The sequence below is a fragment of the Lontra canadensis genome, unplaced genomic scaffold, assembly GCF_010015895.1.
Source record: "Lontra canadensis isolate GAN:19392208 unplaced genomic scaffold, GSC_riverotter_1.0 scaffold2, whole genome shotgun sequence".
NCBI lineage: Eukaryota > Metazoa > Chordata > Mammalia > Carnivora > Mustelidae > Lontra > Lontra canadensis.
The window spans coordinates 15,560,733-15,577,631 of NW_022630996.1; the positions used below are offsets into that span (position 1 = coordinate 15,560,733).

Consider the following 16,899-nt stretch of genomic DNA (forward strand, 5'->3'; position numbering starts at 1 on the left):
CGTCCCAAAGCAGAGGCTTTAAACCACTGAGCCACTCAGGCGCCCTATTATTTTTAAATTAATAAAAATTTTTTAAATTTCTCAGTTTTTATTTCTAATACAGTAAATATCAAAACTTACATCCCATATAAATAAAAGCTCTTGAGTCCTCAGTAATTTTTTTTTAAAGATTTTATTTATTTGACAGATAGAGAAAGAGCAAAGTAGGCAGAGCACCAGGCAGAGAGGGAGAAAACGGCTCCCGGCTGTGCAGGGAGCCGGAGGTAGGGCTCAATCCCAGAACCCTGGGATCATGACCTCAACTGAAGGCAGCCACTTAACTAAGCCATCCAGGTGCCCCAAGCCCTCAGTAATTTTCAAGGTATAAAAGGGTCCTGAAACCGGGGCGCCTGGGTGGCTCAGTGGGTTAAAGCCTCTGCCTTCGGCTCAGGTCATGATCCCATGGTCCTGGGATCGAGCCCCGCATCGGGCTCTCTGCTCAGCAGAGAGCCTGCTTCGCTCTCTCTCTCTCTCTGACTGCCTCTCTGCCTACTTGTGATCTCTGTCAAATAAATAAATAAAAAATCTTTAAAAAAAAAAAAAAAAAAAAGGGTCCTGAAACCAAAGATTAAGAGTCACTGGCTTATAGTATAATAAGAGAAAAAAAGAAACACAAATAACCCAAGGTAGAAAATGTGTGTCAAAGCCCTTCTATTCTTGGACATCCCAGCTTTTCTTAAACTAGACCTATGATACCTACCAGGCTCTTGAAATAATTTATTTTGCCCTGATGTCAATATAATCAAAATGAGTGAGTCTTTAAACAGGCATAAAAAGGGCTTGAGCAATACCAAAATTATGTATTAAACCAATTTGAATTGATAGGTTATTCTTTACTAGTTTTCTAAATAAATGGTCTGAATTAAATTGGTTTTATTTCCCTGGTATAAACTTAGCCTATAAAGAGAAGTTTTTCACAAAAGACTTTTTAATATACAACTCCCTTGGAAAAGCATCCTATATAATCAAATTAGTAATGGGAAGCCATGGAATTTGGTTCCCTGCCTCTCAATAATAGGGCAAAAAACCTAGAAATCCTACACTGGTGCTGAGACTCAGGACACAAAAGATATCATTGCAAAAGAGGGACAGGGGAGGAAGCACCTTCTGGAGGGCCATGTGCACATAAGCAATCACTGGTGTTTTTAAGTAGGGAGATACGGGGTGCCTGGGTGGCTCAGTCAGTTGGGCATCTACCTTCGGCTCAGGTCATAATCCCGGGGTCCTGGGATCAAGACCCGCATCAGGCTCCCTGCTCAGTGGGGAGCCTGCTTCTCCCTCTCCCTCTGCTGTTCCCCCTGCTCAGGCTGTCAAATAAATAAAAGATCTTTTAAAAAATAATAAAAATAAATAAATAAAAAGGGAGTTACACACTTTTTGCTTAACCTGCCTTGAAGGATACACAAGAAACTGGCAAAGATCTGGTCTCTAGAGAGGGAGACTGGGAGAGAAACTCACTTCTCACTGTATTCCTTTGATATTGTTTGATCTTTTAACCACTGGCATATATATATTTATACAAAAATAAACATTTTAAAACACCACTTCTGTATCACCCATTTATCTCAAATGCAAATTCCAAATAATACTGTAGATATATAGATTATTCAATGCATATCTGTTAAATAAAGAATGGATACACATTTCATATACCTGACAAACATCAAAACCAACCTGTCCATCAACCAAGAAGTGACCAGCCATTGGTTACGTGAGGGAGTACTGGAGTACCTGATCACAGGAGTATCTAGCAATGTCATCCATGTGCCAAGCATTGATATAGTTGCTATTTCAATAGTAATTTTTTTTTTTTTTATATTCACCACAGCATTTGCTTTAAGAAATACTCTCTGGATAGCACTAAAGTAAAAATTCCTTTAAACCATGCAGCAACATCAAAGTCAGAATTAATTTCGCTCCTACTATGTACTAAACACTATGACTAAGTAACATAACACTTATAACACACAATGTCACACGTGACAATGTGCACTTGGATCTAAAACCTAACTGCACGGTATAGATTTAATAGTTACACCAATGAAAAAGACTTGGGGGTTTTAACCAATTCCAAGTTTAACAAGCCAATCTCATGATGTGGCTATAATACACATAATTCAAATCTGGGCTGTATTAGTCGCAGTGGCTACACAGTGTCCAGAATACAGAAATACCCACTGTAGTTTGTGTTTATCAGACCTATCCCACAACTCATGCTGGGTAGTAGGCCAAAGATCTAGAGGGTACATAAGATCTAGAGACCCTGAAAAAGTGCAGGAGGATCAGGATAGTTTGGTATGTGGAAGGCAACATTTAATGACTTAGCTATCATGTCTGAAGCACTTCACGTGAACTTTCCTTACATCTTCACATATCAATGATATAGGCATTATTATCCCTATCTTAAAAGTAAGGAGATTCAGACTCTGAAATGGCAAGTAACATGCTCAAGTTTGCATTCAACTTCGAATTACCAAGATTTAAACCCAGTACCTGTAATGGGTTGAATGGTGGCTCCCGAAGAAAAGATATGCTCGCATCCTAATTCCTGGAACCTGTAAATGTTACCTTATTTGGAAAAGTTTCTTTTGATACAACAAAACTAAGGATCTTGACATGAGGAAATCATCCTTGATTATCCAGGTTGGTCCAAAATCCAATGACAAGTGTCCTTATAGGAGTGAGGCCAACAGAGATTATACAGAGAGTAGGAGACAATGTGCTCACAGAGGCAGATACTGGAATAATATAGCCACAAGTGAAGGAACACCAGCAGCCACCAAAAGCATGAGGTAGTAAAGAACAGATTCTTCCCTAGAGCCTCCAGAGAGACTGTGGTCCTACAAATACCAGACTCCTGACTTTGGGGCTTCAGAACTACGGCAGAACAAATTTCTGTTGTTTTAAGGTACTTACTTTATGGTAAGTTGTCATTTTTGCCCTAGGGAAATAGCCCCCCAACTCTCTTTCCAGCATACCTTTCCAAAAAGGCTGAAGGTCCCAGGACATTTAAACTAAAAGACAGGGGCACCTGGGTGGCTCAGTGGGTTAAGCCTCTGCCTTCAGCTCAGGTTATGATCTCAGGGTCCTGGGATCGAGCCCCGCATCAGGTTCTCTGCTCAGTGGGGAGCCTGCTTCCCCTTCTCTCTCTGCCTGCCTCTCTGCCTACTTGTGATTTCTCCCTCTGTCAAATAAATAAAATCTTTAAAAAAAAAAAAAAACCTAAAAGACAACTCAGAGGATTTTATAAAGAAAATACAAAACATATTTGATTTTAGAAATCCTAGAGAACAGGGGATGCCTGGGTGGTTCAGTCGGTTAAGCTGCTGCCTTCGGCTTGGGTCATGGTCCTGGGGAACTGGGATCAAGTCCCGCATTGGGAATCCTTGCTCAGTGGGGAGCCTGCTTCTCTCTATGCCTCTCCCTGCCACTCTGCCTGCTTGTGCTCTCTGTCTGACAAATAAATAAATACAATCTTAAAAAAAGAAAGAAAGAAATCCTAGAGAACAGAAGACCAGTAGATAAAACTTAAAACATGGAGCAATTTCAGTTGAAACTAAGCTTTCTAAACCATCCAAGTACCTTAAAGATTAAACGGACTTCGGGTAAGAAGTAAATTTCCTATCACTGGATGTGTTCAGAGAGACTGATGATCACCTAATTTGGGGGAGCAGAGGTGGCTTAAGTGACTTAGAATCTGGTCCCACCCTGAGTTCCTAAAAATCATAAAGTATTAGATAGCACCACAAAGCCTGGTAAGAAGGCAAAATATAACAAATGAATTTTGCAAGGCTTTTACAATCATTCAAAAAAAATACTGACTGCTTGTTATGCATCAAGCATAGATAGAGGTCGGTAATGAACACTCTATCTACTATCATGAAGCTTTAGAATCTGGTGGGAAAGACAGACATATATCAAGCAATATACAAACAAATATAAAATGACACGTACAGACATATATGGTAATGGAAAAGTGCAAAAATGAGGAAGGCCCGATAAAACTTCCTGAGGAAATTATGCTTGAGCAGAGACCTGAATACAATATATATGATTTTACTAGAAAGAGAAAAAAGGGAAAAGGTTTCCAGGCAGAAGGAATACCAATAGGAAAGGCTTTATTGGTTAGGGGAACATGACTGATACAAAATGAGTTCAAAGTTAGGTGCCACATTTAAAAGCTTTGTCTTCGGGGCACTGGGTACCTCGGCGGGTTAAGCCTCTGCCTTTGGCTCAGGTCATGGTCTCAGTGGTCCTGGGATCCAGCCCTGCATCAGGCTCTCTGCTCAGCGGGGAGCCTGCTCCCCCTCCCCCCACCTGCCTCTCTGCCTACATGTGAGCTCTGTCAAATAAATAAAATCTTTAAAAAAAAAAAAAAGCTTTGTCTTCATCCTAAATTCAATGGGGCCGGGGCGCGGGTGGCAGGCGAGGCACAACCAGAGCACTGTCCTTAGAAAAGACAATTCATTCTGGCTCCACTGAGGAGAATGGATTAAGACTCAGCCAGAGTGCATGCAGGTGGACTGGTTAGAGGTTATTCCAACAGTCCAAGAAAGAAATGACAGCAACTCAGAAGTGGTAATGGTGAAATGAAGAGGACAAATTGAGTTTAGAAAGTTAAATAAACAGGATTTGATGACAAAGGAAGACTAAAGTTTCTGTTCTGATAAACCAGATCAAACAGTGGTACTATTCACTGAGGTAAGCAAAAGTTGAACAGGACCAAGTTTGATTAAGAGAATTTCATTTGGAGATGTAAGTCCATCTGAGACATCCAAGAAATGCCAATTAGGCCATTGGATATAGAGTTCTGAAACTGTTGGTAGGCTAAATCTGAGTATGCATATTTACATGGAACAACTGCACAAACTTTTTATCACTAAGGGACACCAGTCATTGTTATAAGGTAACCATTATTCTTAAAAAAAAAAAAAAAAAAAAAGATAACTTCAAAATCATGCTAACCCCAAAGACAAGAATCACTACTGTACCCAAAGACCTAAATTAATACTAAACAAAGACTGGGGCACCTCACTGGCTCAGTCAGAAGAGCATGTGACTACTGATACAAGGGTCATGAGTTTAAGGACCATACTGGGTGTAGAGATTACCTAAATGAATAAATTTTTTAAAAACTTAAAAAAAATATGAAACAAAGATTATCTATTTAAAGGACATTGGATGTATACCACTCTCTGGCTACAAAATGGATTGTCTTCAGAATGAAGACAGTCCATCTTGGTGGATTCTCAAGTTGGAATTAGCTACTATTCTCATATGTTTCAGATACAAAAACTGAAAACAAGTTTAAGAGGCAGTAAGTTTGTACTTTTTATTCCCAGATTCTCTACCTCTTGCTCTATCCACAGGATACTGATTTAAGCATTTTAACTGCCAAGCATAAAGTTTTTCTCCTAGAAAAGATACCAATCTTCAGAGTAAAAGGGAAGAGAATAAACAAATCATTTTTCTTCCGACACATACCTCCACAAGCTTTATACTACACTTGCTTGAAAATGACTAGATTGCTCTAGATATTGGTTGCTGTGCTAAGGAACGATTTACTCTAGATTTGCTTTCCATTCTGTATAAAAAACAAAAACAAAAACAAACCAGCTACCAGAGGTATTAAAGACGGAACTAAAGGAGAAGGCAGAAAAATTAGGTTTTATTACTAACTCTAAAAAGAACCCACTGTATAAATTAAGAAGTTAACTTTGAGAAATATCTAGTTTTTACATAAAATTAGAATTATATATACCACATGCTTCATTGAGGGCAAGCATGAAAGAGATTATATAGCATTTTATATTTGTACATATACTTGTATTTTATATATATTAAACTCTTTTGAAATCCCCACAGATAATGTTTTTTAAAAACCAGGTACTTTTTAACACTTTTGTATTATATTATTGCTGCTACTAATATCTAATTTGCTCTCAATAGGAATATAACAACTCAAAAGGTCCCAGGGTAAAATAAAAGAGCCAATAATATACTGAGATAAATTTGTCCATTTTAGAAACTATCCTGCATATAGAAATCTGAGCTCAGAAAGTATGAGGGCAGAGTGGGAGAAAAAAACGAGTTATTATGTGAATGAAATTGAGGTTAACCCAGGATTTAGCTTTCATTCTTCACTAAAAAAGCTTTCACGAGCCAGCCCTTTCGCCCTTACTCCAAGTTACCCTTACCTCAGCAAAACACATGGAGCACGAAACAGACAGCAAGCATTTCCTGAACAAATTTGCATTTGGAGAGAAACTTTTAAGTATCTTTTATATTTCTTTAAACAAATGGATTTACAACTGCTCCGTAAGAATACTGCAGGGCAGAAATAGATGAATTACATAAAATTAGACATTTCTGGTTCAAAACAGTATGCACAGTATTATTGCATTTATCATACACAGTGTATATGCATGCACATACTATAGATTGAGAAAAATATCTAGAACTTTATATACTAAAATATTATCTTTGCATGGTATAATTATGAACATTTTAAATTTTCTTTTTACTTTTCTACAATGAACACATATACATGTCTTTTTAAGAAAATACTGTATTTATTAACATGTCATAACACAGACTCAGAATTAATTTGAGAATCAGAAATTTAGAATTTTTATTTAGAAGAAACTTTAGATACCATTTCTGCCCTCTTCATTTTTCAAGTGGGGCAACAGGCCCAGTGAGGATAAGTGACTTGCCTGCCCAAAATCTGAGAGTGAGCCTTCAGAGCCATAATCATACTATCCATACTTACGGGGGTTCGGGGAGAGGGTTGGTTATAAAAATTAAAGCATTTTCACTAAAGATAATTTTAAGTTCTAAGAAAGAAAATGAAAATCACCTCTATGCTTATAAACCAAAGATAACAACCATTGACTTTGGAAGGTTTTTCGTTTGTTTTTAAACAATTTATCGGGGCACCTGGGTGGCTCAGTGGCTTAAAGCCTCTGTCTTCGGCTCAGGTCATGATCTCAGGGTCCTGGGATCGAGTCCCGCATCAGGCTCTCTGCTCAGCGTGGAGCCTGCTTCCTCCTCTCTCTCTGCCTGCCTCTCTGCCTACTTGTGATCTCTCTGTCAAATAAATAAATAAAATCTTTAAAAAAAAATTTCTCACTACAAAAATAATATATTTTCAATGCAAGAAAACTTTTGAAATATAAAACAAAAAATTAAGGAAAAGACAAAATTTAACATTCAATCACATAACTGGTAATATCAAAATTATTTCTTCTTTAGACTTAGTACCTGAAGCCAGTTTTGGGGCAAGAGACTAGGCCCATGACAAGTGTTTTTAATTAGCAAACCTTGGTTGGTTCTTTAATTTGGGAATATTGTTACAAAGATGATCAATACTAAGAATTTTATTTCATAATTGTTTAATAAAAGACAAAGGACCAAATAAAAAACAAAACAAAACAAAAACAAAAAAACACCCCCCAACCATCACCACAAACAAAGGAAAAGATAAAATACTCCAGTTTATTTAGGGATCTTCTTTGTAGATTAGTGAATATAAAGATAATCCACAAACACAGCTAATTATAAGTTCCATAACACTAATTTTCTGTTCAAGATTACTCAATATTAATTCATTGCTTTTATTTATTTGAGAGAGAAAGAGAGAACATGGAGGGGGAGGGAGCAGAGGGAGGAGCAAACTCCCCACTGAGCAAGGAGCCCAACTTAGACTAATCTTGGGACTCCAGGATCATGATGGGAGTCCAAGGCAGACGCTTAAGGACTAACCCACCCAGGCGCTCCTTTCTTTTCCTTTTATTTACTTTTTAAAGACTTACTTGATATAGAGAGTAGGAGGGAGGGGTAGACAACAAGGGAAAGAGAGTCTCCAGAAAACTCCCTGCTGAGCCAGACAACAGGCTCTACTACCCTGAGATCATGCCCTGAGCCGAAATCTGGAGTCAGACGCTTAACTGAGCCACGGAGGCAACACCATTCATTGCTGTCTTGTATTTACCAACACTTTTATAGCGTATTCCATAAAACATTGCTGGCATTAATTATAGAAAAAACATAAATTATGAACAAATATATTTATAAAAACGAGCTAATCAAACTCATAAGTTACTGAGCTATCAACTCAATTAGCAAGACATTTAAAAAAACTATTTCATCTTTAACTTGTCCTTTTAAAATTCCTACTGTCTGGGACACCTGGGTGGCTCAGTCAGTTAAGCGTCGGCCTTCTCAGGTCATGATCCCAGGGTTCTGGGATCAAGTCCTGGACAGGGCTACTCCCCCCTGCTTTTTCCCTCTGCCTGCCACTCTACCTACTGGTGCACTCACGCCCATACTCTCACTCTCTGATAAATTAAAAAGAAATTCCTACCTTCTATATACTTTATAATACACACAAATGTATTAGTACAATAGCACAGGAACATCGTTTATAAATAAATGTAATCCAGAATGTGTGCTCAAAATTTTTACTTGTATGGGTTACCATCAAAAGTTGGAGATCACTGTCCCAGAACCTAGGGCTTAGCCAACAAAACGGTCTCCTAATCTAATTTCAAAGATACAAAGTCAGAGGAAGTAAAAATGACTGATTATCTAAAATTTCAGAAAAAGGGGCACCAACCTTGGTGGCTCAGTCCTGGGACAGAGCCTTGAATTGGGCTCCCTGCTCAGTGGAGTCTCCTTCTCCCTCTCCCCAAACCCCTGCTTGTGCTCTCTCTCAAATAAATAAAATTTAAAAGTAAAATAAATAAAATTACAGAATTATTTTAGAATAAATAAGTTCTAATATGAAACATCATTAAAAACTTGCTTAAATTTTTTAAAAAGATTTTATTTATTTATTTGACAGAGAGAGATCACAAGTAGACAGAGAGGCAGGGGGAGGGTGGTGGGGAGCAGGCTCCCTGCTGAGCAGAGAGCCCCATATGGGGCTCGATCCCAGAACCCTGAGATCAAGACCTGAGCTGAAGGCAGACGCTTAACCCTCTGAGCCACCCAGGTGCCCCAAAAATTTGCTTAAATTTTAAATAAATAAATTTTAGATAAAATCTAGATTTTATTAATAACTTAAGAAATTTGAACACTAGCAGTTGTTAGCATGAAACCATCATAGATTTCAACACATTCAGTAACTGTCATACTTCAGAAAGACCCTGTAAAATAGGCCAATGGTATTTTCATTTCATGGTCAGAAAAATTAAGCAAGGAAAGAATGCCTTGTGCCAAATAACTAGACTGAAACATTTGTGCATTTTAGAAAACTTCCAAAGTATATAACTCCCAACTTAAACATTTTTGAGTACTATCTATGAACCACTTAGCTTTCTTTTTAAAACTCATTCACTCTTTAAAACAATAGTAATTTGGGGGCGCCTGGGTGGCTCAGTAAAGCTTCGGTCTTTAGCTCAGGTCATGATCCCAGGGTCCTGGGCTCAAGCCCCACATCGGGGTCTCTGCTCGGCGGGGAGCCTGCTTCCCCTTCTTTCTCTCTCTGCCTGCCTCTCTGCCTACTTGTGATCTCTGTCTGTCAAATAAATAATCTTAAAAAAAAAAATAGTAATTTGATCACCCACAAAGCCTACTGTATATAGTACATGAATAGACAGTCCTACACTAGTGTGAATTCTGGAGTATTAAAACAAAACAACAAAAAAACAAGGAATCCCAGAAGACTTTGCAAGATTCTGAAATTGGTTAAGCTTTGCTTTGGTATTCCTCCCACCTTCCTTCTGGTGTTCTCAGTCCTATCTCCTGGAGGTGCCTCAGATCTCTCCAAAGTTCTTCACCTGAGATACTCACTCAAAATTTCTTCCCTTGGGTCTGTCCCAGTCAATCAAACTGACTAATTTCAGCCAACCAACACAACCAGTATTTGACGTAATTGACTGAAAAGGCCCTTCACGTTTGTGTGTGTCAACACTTTGAGAATTTCAGAAAAGTTATGGACCCTCTCCCCAGAAAAATTGCACAGGCACACATAAAAAACTTCTCATACAATTTCAGGAGATCAGGGTTATGTGGCCAAAATACAATCCATGAGTCCCCGAACTATAAAATCCAGGTTAAAAACCCCTGAACTTAACATTTAAATATTACAAAACCTCAAAACTCTTCAAGAGGAATTTGCACTGACAAAAAACTCAGGATGCCTGGGTGGCTTAGTCTGCTGAGCACCTGCCTTCTGCTCAGGTCATGATCCCAGGGTATTCAGATGAGTCCCAAGCAAAGCTCCTTGCTCAGTGGGGAGCTTGCTTCTCTCTCTGCCTGACACTCCCCACTGCTTGTGGTCTGACAAATAAATAAAATCTTAAAAAAAAAAAAATGATAAACTCAAACATATTATACTACATACTCAAATCTATAAAATCTAATTGTTAGAACTGAAGTCTTCTCCCAAAGCTTTTATGCTATAATTCCCATAAGAGAAAGGGAAGAACAGAACCGATTTACGAGCATGGGTCATCTATTAAACTGGGTTTTATAGACCTTACCCATATTCAATAATGCTCTAGAAATCTATTGTGTTCACTATCATGATTCCTGTCAAAACAATACACACGCACATTACATACACACACACTCAGAAAATACCTTTTATCTCTTAATTGCCAAATCCAGTTTTCATCCCAATGAGCTCTCCCTAGGATTTCATGTTGCTAAATTTCCTGTTAAAATTCCCTTAACCCCTATCCTTAGCTTCTTCAAACCCATACTATTTATCTTATCTCTTTAGCCATTCTTTTTCAACTTCCCTCATAGGCCCCTCTTCCTCCATTTGACCTTCAGATGTAGATGCTTGACAGGGTTGCCCTTAGCCTTCTCCTCAATCCTGATATTATAGTCTTTTGCAGTTTCTGTATGACATTATGCTAATGAATACAAATCTCTTAACTGATCCCTGCTTCCCCTTCTGCTCCAGCCCAAATCTGTCAATAGGGAGCTACTTGACGGATCTTGACTCCCACATCTAGAATCATACCCTATCACCTTCTTTCTCAAATTCTGTTCTTCCAATACATCCCCTATCTTAACTAAAGGCATCATCACTCATTAATGAAATATAATCTCTGAACTCCCCCATTCTCTTCCCAATCAGCACAACCTCATCAGCTTCATGTTCCACTACTGCTCAAATGCAGCAAAATCCACTTGCTATTCCTCAGACTATCAATGCCTTTCCTCTAACCTCTTCCCCCTCAGAGGAAATAGTTAAACAGTCCTACTTAAAGATCTCCTACAGTCTTCCCTAACCTCACTTATTCTCCCACATCACTCACCCTCTGCCTCTATCATTCCACACCAATCTTTATTTTACTTCTCAACAAGCGATATCATAGTTAGTCCAGCCCTTATCTTTCTCCTTTAGTAGACAAGGCCTGCGGTTTACTTGTTACTGTAGCACTTAACACATGCCTGGACTATAGTTATGTCTTTGATCAATGACTGGTGAATGAATGGCAAAACTCCAAAGTAAGAACAGAGTTAAGGTTATATCTCACTGAAGGGTGTATCTTATCCCCTTTTGAACATAAAACAAGAATTGAGTCCCCTAGTCCCTCATTCCCCATTTCTAGTCCAATGCTTAGTTTTAAGCAATGTTTCATGGGGACATTTCCTCACTTCCTCTTGTTCTTTGTAGGGTTAGCTGCCAGCCTAACCACATTAGCATTCAGGAGCAGCAACAAAACAGACTCTCCAAGTTCTAAAAAGCAAAGACTTTACAATTACCAATAGTAATACAAGTTCCTTTTGAAAAATAGTCTTAACATTTACGCATACGAACTTCATTCTTCATAATTCTGAAAAAGGCTTGGCATAGTTTACCCAACAGGCACCATTTAAGAGTTATTAAGAAAATGTCCATTTAAACCGTCAGCCAAAATTTTCACATTTATAACCACATAAATCGGCATGCATGAATAAATCTAACTATTATGCTTGTATACTAAGTACACTATAAACAGCAGTCTCAATCACCAGATGACCCACACATTAAGTAGTTCTTTTAGCTTCCTTTAAAAATACAGGCCCAAAGAGGCACCTGGCTAGCTCAGTCTGTTAAGCTTTTGACTCCTGGCTCAGGTCATGATCTCTGGGGGGTCACGATATCAAGCCCTGAGTCAGGCTCTGTGCTCAGCTTGCAGTATGCTTGGGATTCTCTCTCCCTCTGCCCCTCCCTAGCTTGCTAGCTCACTCTCTCAAATAGGTAAATCAATCTTAAAAAAAAAAAATATATATATACATGCCCAAAATTCCAGTGATCATCCCAATCTATAAAACTAGAATCTTTTATCAGAATCAGTTATTTTCCCCTCTTCTCCCCAGCTTTCCCAAAACACACACACACACATTCACACACATCCACACACACCCACACACCCCTCTCTTAACAAACCTGGTTTCCTCAAGAAATTATCTGATGGCTCAGTAACAGTTTGATAAAGCAGGCTACAAGGTCCTGGATTCTGGAGGAGATCCCATATGGTACAATTATCTTCTAAGAGACTACTTTTGGTGACACAATACAGATTTGTCTCGAGGGATCACAAATGTGGTAGGCTTGCCTTATTTGCCTCCTAGTTTTTTTGTCTTTCAAGAATATACTAAAAGCTCTCTTTAAACATGTATTTGACTTTTCAGTTCATATAAATGTTCACATTTCAGGCACACAGACATGGTGAAAAGGCCAAAAAAAAAAAAAAAAAAAAAAAGACCATATGATGAAATGTGTTTGAAGCTTCAATAACTAAACTGCAGAGTGGGATCATAAACTCATTAGCCTAATTCTGAACTGCACTTCAGAAAAAATATATATTCCAAGGCATATATAATCCACTTATTTTTCTTGAGCAGTCAAAAATTCTTCTCATTTTCCAAGTTTGTACATATTACATCAAAATAACTTCAGACAAAGCAGTCTTATTGCTTCAAGATTAAAAGTTTCCAATAGCTCAATGTGGTTGTAATCTTCTGGAAACACCTGAAATTGATTTGTCTCACCTCCTTTTACTATTTCTCTTCCAGCCCACTCACCTTAGAATATTGATGGATAAAAGTTCTAACTGAAAAGCCCAAAAAGTGAATAACCCACCCGCTAGCTAATATGAGATATACATTATGCACAAAAATTAACATGTATCCAGAGTCTCAAAACAAAAAACAAAACCAATGATTGGACTTGGTCTAAATAAAATGTTCTAAAATAAGCTTAACAAGTAGGTTTCTTTTTAATTGCAGTTTTACTAAACATTTATGGAAAATTGTATTTGGATAAGCTCAAGCTGAAAATACTAGTTTTAGCTCTCAAGGAAAACATGAAAGAACAGAGAAAATTTTCTAAAACGTTTTTTTACAAAAGAGTGGCATTTAAGACTGATTTTCCAAATACAATACACACACACGTAATTTTATAATTAATTCACATCACACAATGTCACACACACTTAAATTCAAATATCACATTTCCTAGACTAACAACCCCAGAGAGGGTGCACTGAAATTCTTGAGGTTAGAGTAGACACTTCTGAGACTCAACAACCCAGAGTTCCTGCTTTACACTCCAATTTTTCAGTGGCACTAAGTGGATGAACAAGCCCACTGCAGCACAAAGCACTGGGGTTGCCTAAAGAGATCTAACAGAAGCTGAACATATGCAATAACTTCCTGTTCTCCAGAGGACTGGAGGGTGTGTTTCTAAAGGCTGACAATTCATAGCCCTTCCAAAAACCAAAAGTATGTCTTTTCAAACACTTGTGAAAAAAATTTTAATTCCAAAAATTAACTGTTCATCATTACTCCCCAAAAATTTACTGAATGCCTTACTATATATAAGAGGTATAAAAAATTTAATCCCAGACCATAAGCAGTTTAAATTTCCCTTTAAAAAGTCACCCATTTGTGATTACTTCACATAAAATACTTCTTGAAGACAACCCAGGGGTCTTCTTGAACTCACAGTATACAGGCAATGCAAAATTCAGTATTTAAATCACAGGGAGTTTGTCTTCCACTCCCTAAAAAAATTAGAGATGGATGTACACTTGTGATTTAATAATAACAAGAAACCTACAATTTTGGGTTCCATCAATACATGAATTGGGAGGGAAACTTGAAATCCTTTCTTCTTTAATCCCTTTTAGATGTGGACAAGGGCTCTCATTATCTGCTACTCTTCAAGAGTTTCTTCCTAAATCCAGGAGCTAAGTTTCCTCAAACCTGGTAAGAAATCTATTTTCATGAAAACTCCTGGCTTGAGGATGATTTCTTTTTTCTTTCTTTCTTTCCTTTCCTTTCCTTTCTTTTTTTTCCCCCCCAGCTAAATGAGAATATGACCACTGACTACTAAGCAAAAAGTCATTTTCTCTCATATATGTTGAGTCTGAGATTGGGGGAGGGGAAAGGCACATAGCATGAAATCAAAGGATTTCAAAAAGGATGTGCCATAAGATGGTAAGCAGTACTTATTAATCTGATTGCTTTATTTTTGTCTTTGTCATGGATTCAGTTGAAAGTCACATCTAATGCCTGACAGAATTAAAAAAAAAAAATCCCTTGACACAATTTTGAACACCCAAGAGTAAGTATTACATGAGATAATTGTTTCCTCTTCTGCTCATAAAATAAGGAAATTACACTCATGCACAGATTCTAGTCATATTTTCACTACCTTATGAGATAACACATCAAGAACATTTAAACACAAATCTGGATACTAGTACTGAATTTTAAAAACAAAACAAAAAAACCCAGCATCTCCAAGGCTCCCCTCCCATCCTTCCTTGAGTGAGGAACCCAATAACTTACTGTTCAAAGTCAAAGTAAAAGGAATTTTTTTAAAAGGCTGGGCATGAAATAGGAAAAGGATCACGGTGAGCACAGATGATGCCCTGGGAAAAAAAGGCGAGATGGCGCATACCCATTCTCCTGTGAGCACTGTCCAAGCTGACAGGTTCACTCACACTGCCTTCACCTTAAAAGTTTCCCAATCCACTGTCTCTACACACTTAAGAAAACATGAATTTTGCTCTGACCACAAAAAGAATCAAGCACAACTGACACCAGCTCTGAAGTAAGCAATTAATATATTCTAGCGTTTAAGAAAGGTTGGAGATAGGCAACAGCTCCTCCAACTGGCTGGAGATTACCATTTGAAGCCCTAAAAATATTAAGATTTTTAAATAACTCCAAGTTCTGATGGGCACAGTCAGATGCACTATAGAAACTTTGGGACCAGCAGCAACGACACAACAGGTGAGAAAGGCGGTGGACATCACTGCACAGTGAGGTGGACAACATGCAGAGGCAAACCCTTGAGCTCCCAGAAAGGCTGGGGATGTGAAATAATACCCATGCACAAGGCCATCCAGAGCCCCTGTCTTTACAGTGGCAACAGTTTGGTTCCTTCTGAGGGTCGCGCCACTCCCCCTTCTCCTCACCCAGGGGACCACCACCCCAGGCACAGGAAGAACCGAGGCCCCTCCACCGGCAGCATCTCAGCTGAGGAAGAAAACACAATGTCGCTCCTTATTTCTGCGTACAAAAGGACTTTGCGCCCTCCTCCTCGAACTGCCGCCGCTGCCGCCCGGGGCCGCCTCCTAACTTGCAAGAAGGTGGGCAACGCGCCATATTCCAGCGTCCCCCAGTCTACCTGGGTAACAAGCCCACGCCACCCCGGAGGGAGGGAAGCTTCGGCGGCCGCCCGAAGAGCCAGCCTCCTCTCCTGCAGGAGACAGCGGCTCCCGCACCCCGGCCCGGCCCGCCGCGCCGCCCGCGGACCAGACCGGGGAAGGGCCGAGGGGGCGAGCGGGGAACCGCGGCTCCGGTCCCGCGCAGCCCGCCCACCTCCCGCTCCCGGGCCCGGCGCGCTCTCCCGGACCTCCCGCTCCCCAGCCCGCGGGAAGGCCAGGCCCGGGCCCCGGGTTCTACGGTGGCGACGAGGCCGCGGCCCCCAGAGCCTCAGGCGGCGGGGGAGGCCGGAACCCTGGGGCTCTCGGGAGGGCAGCGCCTCCCTCCCGAGCCCGCCAGGACGCCTGGGGCCTACTGCGGCCTGCGCATCCTCGGGGTGGCGGTTTGACTGGGCCGGGCCGGGGCCCCCCGCCCGAGGCGGGCCGAATCCGGCGGGGGCCCAGGCCCGGAGCCGGGGGCGGCAGGGTGCAGGCTGCGGGGCGGGCCGGCCGGCCGGCGGGCGGGCGGCGTGTTGCGGCTGCGCCGGGGCTGAAATAGCTGGAGATTGCGCGGTAGGGCACTCACCTCAGAGCGGCTGCGCTACCGTGGGCCTGCGCCGTGGAGACTGCGACCGCGCCGGCTCCTCGCAGCCTCCTGCCACCAGCGGCAATGGCGAGCGCTGCCGCCTCTGCCGCCGCCGCCGCCGCCGAGGAGGGGGAGGGGAGGGAGAGGAGGCACGCACGCGACGCACGGGCTCAGCTTCCCCGCCCGACGGCCGCCATGATGGGGAGGTCGGCGCTGCTTCAGCCGCGCCGGCCCGGAGGGGGCTTCGGGCGAGGATCCCTCCCGGCCCCCGCGGCCTCCTGGAGCCCACATTTAGCTTGAAAGGGTTGGATGGGGCCGGAACCATGAAGGCAACTGGATTAGTCAAGTGTGGACTCTCGGGAGAGTGGCGCAGGCAGCCCAAGATGGTTGCTAATCTGGAAATAGTAACATTTCTCGCCCCCCAACCCCGAGAATTATATCATCTCCTGATTAAGCCTCGACGATTGGGAACGGGCTTCCCCGCATTTCCCTCAGCCTTGACAGTCGCATCTTCACCCTTTCTTTGGAACGACCTTTGTTTCCCGATTTCAAACCCTGCCCAGGTATTTAAAAGCAAAATTTTCTGCGCAAAGCAATACATTAATTTATCCGCTC

General features: G+C 40.8%; 1 protein-coding gene across 9 annotated transcripts in view; it reads right to left on the minus strand.

The window, feature by feature from the left end:
- Positions 1-16,394, minus strand: part of NRF1 (nuclear respiratory factor 1) — a 144,821-nt gene extending 128,427 nt beyond the window's left edge. For all 9 annotated transcript variants that reach the window (XR_004384040.1, XM_032869305.1, XM_032869367.1 and 6 more), the window contains exon 1: positions 16,285-16,394. The gene's annotated coding sequence lies outside the window, so the exon portion shown is untranslated. The remainder of the gene's footprint in view (positions 1-16,284) is intronic.
- Between the last annotated feature and the right edge of the window lie 505 nt (positions 16,395-16,899).